The sequence below is a fragment of the Neomonachus schauinslandi genome, chromosome 10 (assembly GCF_002201575.2).
Source record: "Neomonachus schauinslandi chromosome 10, ASM220157v2, whole genome shotgun sequence".
In the NCBI taxonomy this organism is placed as follows: domain Eukaryota; kingdom Metazoa; phylum Chordata; class Mammalia; order Carnivora; family Phocidae; genus Neomonachus; species Neomonachus schauinslandi.
Genome location: NC_058412.1, coordinates 56,749,957 through 56,759,503, shown reverse-complemented (window position 1 = coordinate 56,759,503; position 9,547 = coordinate 56,749,957). Strand labels below are relative to the sequence as shown.

At 44.7% G+C, this 9,547-nt stretch overlaps 1 pseudogene; it reads left to right on the top strand.

Annotated features, from left to right (window-relative positions):
* Nucleotides 1-847: 847 nt before the first annotated feature.
* LOC110588750 lies at nucleotides 848-4,818 on the top strand (annotated as a pseudogene).
* The last annotated feature ends 4,729 nt before the right edge of the window (nucleotides 4,819-9,547 follow it).

Genomic DNA, 9,547 nt, shown 5'->3' with positions numbered 1-9,547 from the left:
GTCTAAGGACTAAATATAGGCATCTCAAATTGTGAAACAGCCCACCTTTTCAGTACTACCTGGAATCGGGCTCCTTTTCATTGGGTCCCCTGCACTATGCCCAGCTGAGAAGTGACTGCAGAAAGGCAGCTCAGAATCATCAAAGAGAAATGAAGGCCATGAAAATGTCAAGATCTCTCCTCTCCCTTCCACCGTCACTCAACCCCTTCTGCTGGATGATGACCCTCCAGACTTCTTCCTGCTTCTGCCTTCATAAGGCCTGTCACATTTGGGGACACATTCTTCAATAAAATCCTATAGAGTTCAGGAAGAAATCATTTGTCCCCCACCCCAGATACAAACCATTTGCTCCAGGAAACAGCTGTGTTTCTCTGAAACCATGCTCGTTTTCAAGAGGATGGCAGTAGAAACACACTGTACTCCAGATACAGAAACACCTCTTTACATTCTCCCAGTTTGGTTCAGTGTCATAAAGGAGTTCGAGTATCTACTCTAAGTAAGATCTGCACTTGGCATCACGAGTTTCCCCTTAGTTGTAAATTACTTTTTAACATCTACATACTTGCTTTGCTTTGTGAATTCTTTAGAGTACTGTTATGCTGCGAGCTATAGGGTAAGTTTTCTAAGACAGCTTTAGGTGTTATGAAAATGGGTAAATCTTGTTGAAATATCCCTAAGAGAATGGGACAGAGCTTGTGAGAAGGAAAAGAACCTGCTCACGTACGGGTCAGCGACGGCAATCGAGTCAGTTCAGTAGCAAGAATGACCTTTATTCAGATCCCAGGTAGAATCCTTTAATCCCTCCGGCTCAGAGAATGCATTTGGTCTGCTGGGAAGTTTACACAGCATGTTGCTGAATGTTATTCCTGATGACTATTTTTGCAAAGAGCACTTACTACCAAGTTTTGTCCCAGCCTTTCAAACCAGGATTTCACATGTAAATGAAGGTAGAGAGGGATTAAAACAAAATTTCTCTTCAGGCTCAAAGAGGGGATTTAACCAAACTCCAGCAAAAGGAATGGGAAGCCACTAAATCCTAGTGGAGCTAAAAGTCTTAAGGATAATGACTGCTACTCTGTGAGCTCTTCTGGACAGAGATAGAATTGCACGTAGGGGGAGATGTGTATTCTGCGTCATCCAAAATAAAACTCCTCATCTTTGGATCTCTCCCTTACCTAAGCCTGGTCTTTAGAAATAAGAAGTCTAATTCCATAATATAGGAAATGATTTAAAGATATCTTTAAAAGCGTATGTGTGTGTATAACGCCAAAAATGGTGATGGAAAAAATGTTCTGGATTTCCTCTTTTCTCTCCTCCTCTAAGTCCACACAGTTCACCTCTGAGGAGCAGCCCAGACCCCTGTCTCTTACCTCCTCTGCTGCCCTCCTGGTCCTTGACAGGGTTGCACTGTCTTTCACCCCCTCTGAAGGGCCCAGGGCCCACCGTGCTCACTGCTGCTGAGCCTCACTCTCCTTCCTTTACCCTCTTCCCATGGTGCCACCTGCCATTCCTTCAGGCGTTCTTAGCTAACCCCTCACTGCTGTGACTGGCAGAGCACAGGATTGGTCTTGCCCTTCCTTCTACCTACTCACTCTCCCACCCTAAACTCTGAAGGGGCCCTTCTTTCTTCCAGGCCAGCATGAGAAACTTAGCACATGTCATCTTGTTCTGGACTTCAGCCCAGTCATTGCCCCTCAGCATCTAGTCCTGATTCTTAGATTTTTTACAGGTGAATGTAGTAGGCCACCCAAAATGATCATTCTTTTGACGTTGTTCTTAATAAATTCACTAGTACCAGGCAAGCATGCACACCACAAAGACACACACACACACACACACATACACACATACACACACAGAGAGAGAGAGAGAGGCAGGCTGCAGGACCTTAGAAAGAACTAATAACAAACAAAATTGCTGCTGTTACTATTTTTAGGCTATCTTCAACCCTCTCTGAAGTAACAGCTAAGACAGCATAGCTGAGCTGTTAAGAGCTCTGATTCTGGAGCCACACTGCCTGGGTCAAATCTCACCTCTGCTACCTGACCTAATTTGGCAAGTTAATTAATTTCTCCATGCCTCCGTTTTCTCATCTGTAAGATGGGAAGGATTAAAGGACTTACCTCCTAGGATTGTCTGAGGGTTAAATGAGTTAATAGTTGAACAGACACAAAGATGCACTGCCCAGATCCCCCTTCAAGGGCGAACTTGCTGCCCAGGTGCAGAAAGGAGACTGAGCAGACTCCAGCTCTCAGCAACTTCAGTGCGGCTCAGCCAGCAGACTTGCCTGAGGCCGTGCCCTTTCTAGGGGAGCCCATGTTTGGTGACTAAGTGAGGCGGGGTATAAAGGCAGGCCATTCTGGTCTGATGCAGGACGCTGATGGGCAGCACTCGCCTCAAGCTCCCCGCCAGGCTGGCCAAGGCTTTGTTGAGCCGCATTGCAGTCTGACATTTTCCTGCTTTCTCCCCTTCTCTTCCAAGGTGTTAATTCCTAAGAAGCATCCCAAACTCTGTCTCGACTACTGCTTCCAGAGACCACAACCTGAGATGGCATTTGTCAGGTATTTAGAGAAGTCCCTGAAGTACAGTGAACACTCTGTCAGTGCTTGTTAAATAAAATTAAATTAGGAATCTGGAAAGGCAGCACCTTCACCACTCATCCCTCTTAGAGAAGAGGTTATAATTAATGTTCAACATCAGGTTACTTTAAAGAGCCTGAGAGTCTCCCTAATCAGGATGAGGAAACAATACCGCTAGTATTAACTATTATTGTATTGCTATGTTTATGCTTTAGGATTTTTTTTCACTATTATCTTTTCTGTGCTTGCTCTTACCAACTCAATTTTTTCTTGCTTACAAGGGTATTTTCTGATGTTTTAAATTTAGGTTCGGCAATTTCTCCCAATGGCTAACATGAATTTAGATATAACTGATGGCTTCTAGAATCAAGACTTCTCAGTGGTGGGAAGGACAGCTCAGTGCCGTCTTCACAACCCAAGGCGGATTGTTCTCAGGCTGTGTAATGGGAGGGAAATGAGTGGACTCTGGCCTTGGGACCCTGGCGTCCTCAACAGCTCTGAGGTTATATTTCATCTGTGGATCTGTGGTTGTGCCCAGTTTCACCTCCTTCATGAAGAAGAAAGAAAACAGCCTGCTCCTGAGGCCCTTACCCTCTGGTGTGGAAAGGCCACACCAACTAATAAACAAGATGATTAAAGATGGAGGTTAAATACTGTGGAGAAGTTGAGGATACAGTAAAGAGCGCGGGCCAGGGCCTAAATTAGGGAAGGCCTCAGGGGAGGGGACACGTAAGAATGGAAGGGTGACAGATCAGAAAAGTGCATTCCAGGCAGGAGGAACAGCAAATGAGAAGACCCTGAGCAGTGAGTGTACTTGGCTGCTGGAAGAACAGCAGGGAGGCCAGTTTTGGCTGAAGAGCAGCTGAGCAAGGGAGTGTGGCCCCCAGGGGAAGTTGGAGACATAGGGCTAGATCCCATAGGCCTTAAAAGCCACAGAAAGGAGTTAAGGTTTCATTCTAAATACCAGGAGAACCCACCAAGTGATCTTAAGGAGGGTTGATGTGGTACAACTTATTTTTTAAAAGACCATGCTGACCAAACACAAGCTCAACATTGAAGAAGGGAGCTGAGCTACAATTACTAAAAGATAACGGCGTCTCCTGGATTCCTGGGTGACACTCTATTTTAGCATTGTGTCATTATTTCAGAGGCTTTTAGGTGAACCTGTGGCTGTTTTATGTGCCACTAGGAGGCCACTGAGAATGAGCAGTATTATAGATTAAAACCATCACTAGACCTGAAAAAACACTCATCCTGCCCATACTCAGAAATGGTACCCATCGTCTGTCCTCACTAAGCTCATTCCTTCTTATTTCCTTTTATAGCGTATCTGGCATTGGCCTGTCTGTATAAATCATCTAGAGCCAACCCTTGGTTGTAACTTCTCTAGAATAGTTGTTAGCTATATCACTTTGGCTTGAAATAGGATGATACTTCCTGGCCTGTCCCGGCTATGGCATCAGTCTGTCAACAGTGACTAAAATTAAAAAGGATGGCTTTCTTTTTGTCACTGCAGCTGCAGCCATGCTGTGCTCGGGCTTCAGAAGAGGCTTGCCTCCCGGCTACTGTGCTGTGGCGAAAAGAAGGCCTGGTTGGCCCCAGTGAGACCAGTGAGATCACCCGCGCCCGTCAGCAGATCCGGAAACTGATCAAAGACGGGCTGATCATCCGGAAGCCTGTGACTGTCTGTTCCCTTGCTCGGTGCCGGAAAAACCCTTTGGCCCGCCAGAAGGGCATTGGTAAGAGAAAAGGTAATGCTGGAATGCCTGAGAAGGTATTCTGCTCCAGAGACTGACCACCGCATGTCTCACAGCCTGTACCTGAAAGGGAAGGGTTACGTGTTCACAAACAAGCGGATTCTCGTGGAACACATCCACAAGCTGAAGGCAGACAAGGCTTGCCAGAAGCTTCCAGCTGACCAGGCTGAGGCCCGCAGATCAAAGACCAAGGAAGGACACAAGGGCTGTGAAGAGTGGCTCCAGGCCAAGAAAGAGGAAATCATCAAGACTCTGTCCAAGGAGGAAGAGACCAAGAAATATAACTCCCTCTCTTTCGTCTGTACCTAGTGGCCTTGGCAATAACACAGATCAGTTATTCACTAAAACAAACCTTTATCTGCCAAAAAGAGAAGGGGAGAGAGAGAGATGAGTATTGGCCTCCTGAAAGACAGGGACTTCTGCCTTCCAAAGAAGGACTGAATGTAAACAGGATGTGTTTGTTTTTAATTTTCTTTCAGGCTGAGAACATACTCACTAAAGACGGGTGGAGGAAGAACCTGCCCAGGAGAGCCCAGAGCTAATAGAAGGAGTAGGGAGGAATCTAAAAGACCAGGAAGGAAGTGGACCAACCTGTCCAGGGGAGAAGCTGGGATTACCAGGGAAATGAGCTATTTTGCATCATTAAGTGCAACCGATGTGTGAGGTGGGCAGGATTGGCCAGGAATCCAGTTGTGTGAGGGCAGATTCCAGATTAGTGTTAAGGGGGACTTGGCTTAACAGAGAAAGCTTCAAAGGATATAAATTTAATACTTGTGTCTCTGCCTCACTCATTTCAAAAACACCAAAACAAGCAAACAAACAAAAAACAAACCCAACTTTTTTTTAAAGCATGAGTTTCCTCTCTTCTCTTGATGGCGTTTTCCCTTGGTTCCTCTCCCCAATTTACTTGTGTTTATTCTTGGTAATTAAAATGAGGATTGGCTTTTAAGATAAGTTGAAAATTTCCCTCTGTCCCCATTCAACCCAGCCTTCACACACACACACACACACACACACACACACACACACACGCACGCTCACCAGCAATCTTGAAAAGTCATGCCTAGGCCAAGCCCTACTGAATTTATAGAGTTCCAACTTATTCTTAGGTGTAGGAGCGACACTAACCAACTCAGGCCAAGGTTGTGAATGAATGAAATGTGAGGAGTTTAATCAGTGTAGACTGCCAATGTGAACTTCTTCTGCTATTTAAAACGTTTTCTTCAACTCGTCATTTAATCTTTCTTTGTGAGATAAATTAATCATTTAAACAATTCAGACCTAAAATAAACATGTAGCAGATAATCTAAATTTAGATAGAAAATGTGTTATCTGATTGGAAGTGGAATATAACCAGTCTCTGGATTCAAAACATTTTATTTCTATTTTCTGGGCTATATCACCATGTTGGCGGGGAGCTCTTAGACCCATTCTGAATATTTTCAGATGGAAGAGGCAGTGTGCAGGGAGGGAATCTACAATCTGAGGAGACCAGAGATACCCTTAAGAAAGTCATATGGAGGGCGCCTGGGTGGCTCAGTTGGTTAAGCGACTGCCTTCGGCTCAGGTCATGATCCTGGAGTCCCTGGATCGAGTCCCGCATCGGGCTCCCTGCTCGGCAGGGAGCCTGCTTCTCCCTCTGACCCTCCCCCCCTCATGTGCTCTCTGTCTCTCTCATTCTGTCTCAAATAAATAAATAAAAATCTTTAAAAAAAAAAAAAAAAGAAAAGAAAGTCATATGGACACTGATATGAGGAATTCTTAATCTCAGGAAACAAACTGAGGGTTGCTGGAGTGGTGGGGGGTGGGAGGGGTGGGGTGGCTGGGTGATGGACACTGGGGAGGGTATGTGCTATGGTGAGCGCTGTGAATTGTGTAAGACTGATGCATCACAGACCTGTACCTCTGAAACAAATAATACATTATATGTTAAAAAAAAAAAAGAAGAAGAAGAAGATTGCAGGAGGGGAAGAATGAAGGGGGGGAAATTGGAGGGGGAGACGAACCATGAGAGACTATGGACTCTGAGAAACAAACTGAGGGCTCTAGAGGGGAGGGGGGTGGGGGGGTGGATTAGTCTGGTGATGAGTATTAAAGAGGGCATGTACTGAATGGAGCACTGGGTGTTATAGGCAAACAATGAATCATGGAACACTTCATCAAAAACTAATGATGTAATGTATGGTGATTAACATAACATAATAATAAAAAGAAAAAAGAAAGTCATATGGAAGAAGAAGGCAAGTATTTTAAGTGCAAGCATGTGTATGGTTGTTTTTCTTCTTCTCCTTCTTCTCCTTCTTTTTCTTCTTTTTTTTTGGAAAGTAAAAAATTATCATAATGATGACCAAAACGGAGCCCAGCTCCATAAAGAATGATAAATAAATAATAAATGAATGAATAAATAAATGAAATCTGTTTTCTCTGAATCTCTTTGATTGGTCAAATTTGGATGCCAAGTTTAAATTTCCAGGTCTCTCCTGGCTGGTGGTCTGCTCAGAAGCTGCGCTCTGTTAATCCCTACTCTGTGTAGCTCACCTTGTAAGAAATCCAGAAATCTGTGTCACCCAACCACATTTCCTCTAAAACCCAAATGACCACCTGGCAGCCTGTCACCTGAGTTTTCCTCCCCACTAGCTGGGACCTCCAAATGACTGCTAAATCCAAATGTGTTGATCTCCTTCCACCCAGCTGAGCCACGCAAGTTTCCATGAAACTACAAAACTAAGAAACCCTTTCTGCCACTTGACAACAAGAAAGTAAAATCACAGATGCAATAAAAGGGAGCACTATAAAGCAGCAAATGAAAACAGAAACATCAAGCATAATGAGAAGAGTGAAATTAGGCCTGGGGCGCAGTCACACAGGCCTGTCACATTCCTTATTGGCAAAAAGACTGGCTGAAGACCAGATCCGCCTCTTGGAATTGCCGAAAGGTGAGGCTGGGGAGAAGGCCCAGAAGCACATCCTCAGCTCTCAGGATACGCCCAATGCCATGCTGGAGAGAATCTTAAAATATCTTTCATTCAAGCTGCCAATTCCAAACGTTGGAAGTGTTCTTTGTTTTCCTCGGCAGAAGGCTTTCACTTCCCCAGCAGCTCTTGTCACCCTTCCCGGGAGTGAGCTCTCAGGACAGGGTGCACCCCAGCGGCTCTCACACACACTAAAGGGCCCTCAGTGACATCCCCTGGGTAGGAAAGAGCAAGTACCTCTGAAGCCTCGGGGGGATGGGCTCAGTATTCTCTTCCTCAGCGAGGAGGTTTTCTGAAATCAATCCTTCTTGTGCCTGTAATTAAAACACAAGCAGGAGGCTGGTTCTAGTTTCCTCATAAATAAACTGAAAATAATGAAATGTTAGGAACTGCCATTGACTGCCAAGTTTTATGGTTGTCCCCTGATTACTTTGGTACAACACAAATGTATGCATGTCTAAAATAATTATTTGATAACGGTGGGCATAGTTCCTACAATAATTAAGAACTTTAATCATGTATTGAAATATAGAAAAAGAGCTTGATAAATGTGTGCCCTCCTACCTAACTAGGTAAGCAAAAGGGTGCTGACTTTGTGTATTTTGCCGCTTACATGAATATTTATCATGAGCAGAGACTGGCCTGGCAAAAACAATTATGGAGAGTGGAAAGCCTGACGGGCCTATAAAACTGTGCGGTGTCATTCCTCAAAAGAGGCTGCAACCATCCTTTGGGGCCTGGGGTGGGGAGGGCATCAAGCCACAGGATAAAAGAAGGTAAACACTTGGGATGCTTCAATTTTACTGTATTTAAGGGTGTAGGGAGCACATTAGGTTTATATTAAAAATAAACATGGCAGTATGATAAAACAGAATGCAAATTTCTCAATATTACAAAGACATTTTGAGCTGGGACTTATAGCTACAGGGGCTTGCACAGGTTCCCCTTCATCTTAGGTGTTCTTTGTGCGACCACTGGTGAAGTGCTCATGTAGTATCAGGAAGCGATGACTCACCAAATACAAAAGGAGGCTTTTCTGATGTGCAAGTTTACTCTAGATTAGATTGGATAAATTTCATATCATGTATAAAAATATGAATAATAGGAATCTTTTTTAAAAAGATTTTATTTATTTATTTGAGAGAGAGAGAGAGCACAAAGCAGGGGGAGTGGCAGGTGGAGAGGGAGAAACAGACTCCCCGCTGATCAGGGAGCCCGATGTGGGGCTCAATCTCAGGACCCTGGAATCATGACCTGAGCTGAAGGCAGACGCTTAATGACTGAGCCACCCAGGTGCCTCTGAATAATAGGAATCTTAAAGCACCTTCTAGATAGCAGGTCCTGAATGGGAGGCAATTTTGCACTCCCCACCCGCACCCCATGGGGTACATTTGTCAATGTTGGAGTAGGGGGTGACATTACTGTCATCTAGTGCTCAACATCCTACAATGCACAGGACAGCCCCCCACAACAAAGGATTTCCCAGCCTACAATGTCAATGGCGCTGAGGTAGGAAAACCTGCTCCAGCCAACATGTCTATACACACACAGAAAACAGGTGGTCAGAAGGTCAAAGTCAGGCTGAGGGGGTCAGGGCCCGCAGAAAGCCTACGAAGGCAGGCTCAGGGCAAGGGAACAAGGCATGTCCATCTGTACCAGGGTGGGAGACAAAAACGCAACCTCTGAGACATGCTTTAGCTAGCTGCTGGGCCAGAGGGAATAGAGAAGCCTGGATTTAGAATTCAGGCCATAAATGGAGCTGTGATGTGGTGTTTGAAGACATGCTTTTTCGGGACTGTGGAAGTCGCTGTACACCTTTGATCAGAAATTTGCCACCTCCTCCAGGAAGCTGCCTTAAGCCTCCGAATGCAACTGACTCCCCCGCTCAGTGCTAGGGCTATAAATGTGAGGCCTTTATTACCTTACCAACCACGACATTCTGCCATTGGTTCCCAGAGTGAGCTGTGAGCTCCTCGAAGACAAGACTTGGGCCTTTTCAAGTATTTCTTTTTGGTCCATGGTATCATAGAACAAAACAATACCCATAAAATAGTTGTTTAATTGACATCAATGCTGTAGTCTCCTCCCAATATTAGAAATGCGGCCTGCACACATGTGAATAAAACACATTAAATGGGAAGGAAAAAAGGAAGTGATCTACTGTTTTCATCTGGGAAGATCATTTAGCAAAATCTTCAAAGACCTGTTTATACTTCTTTTTTGATGTTAACCATCTGTT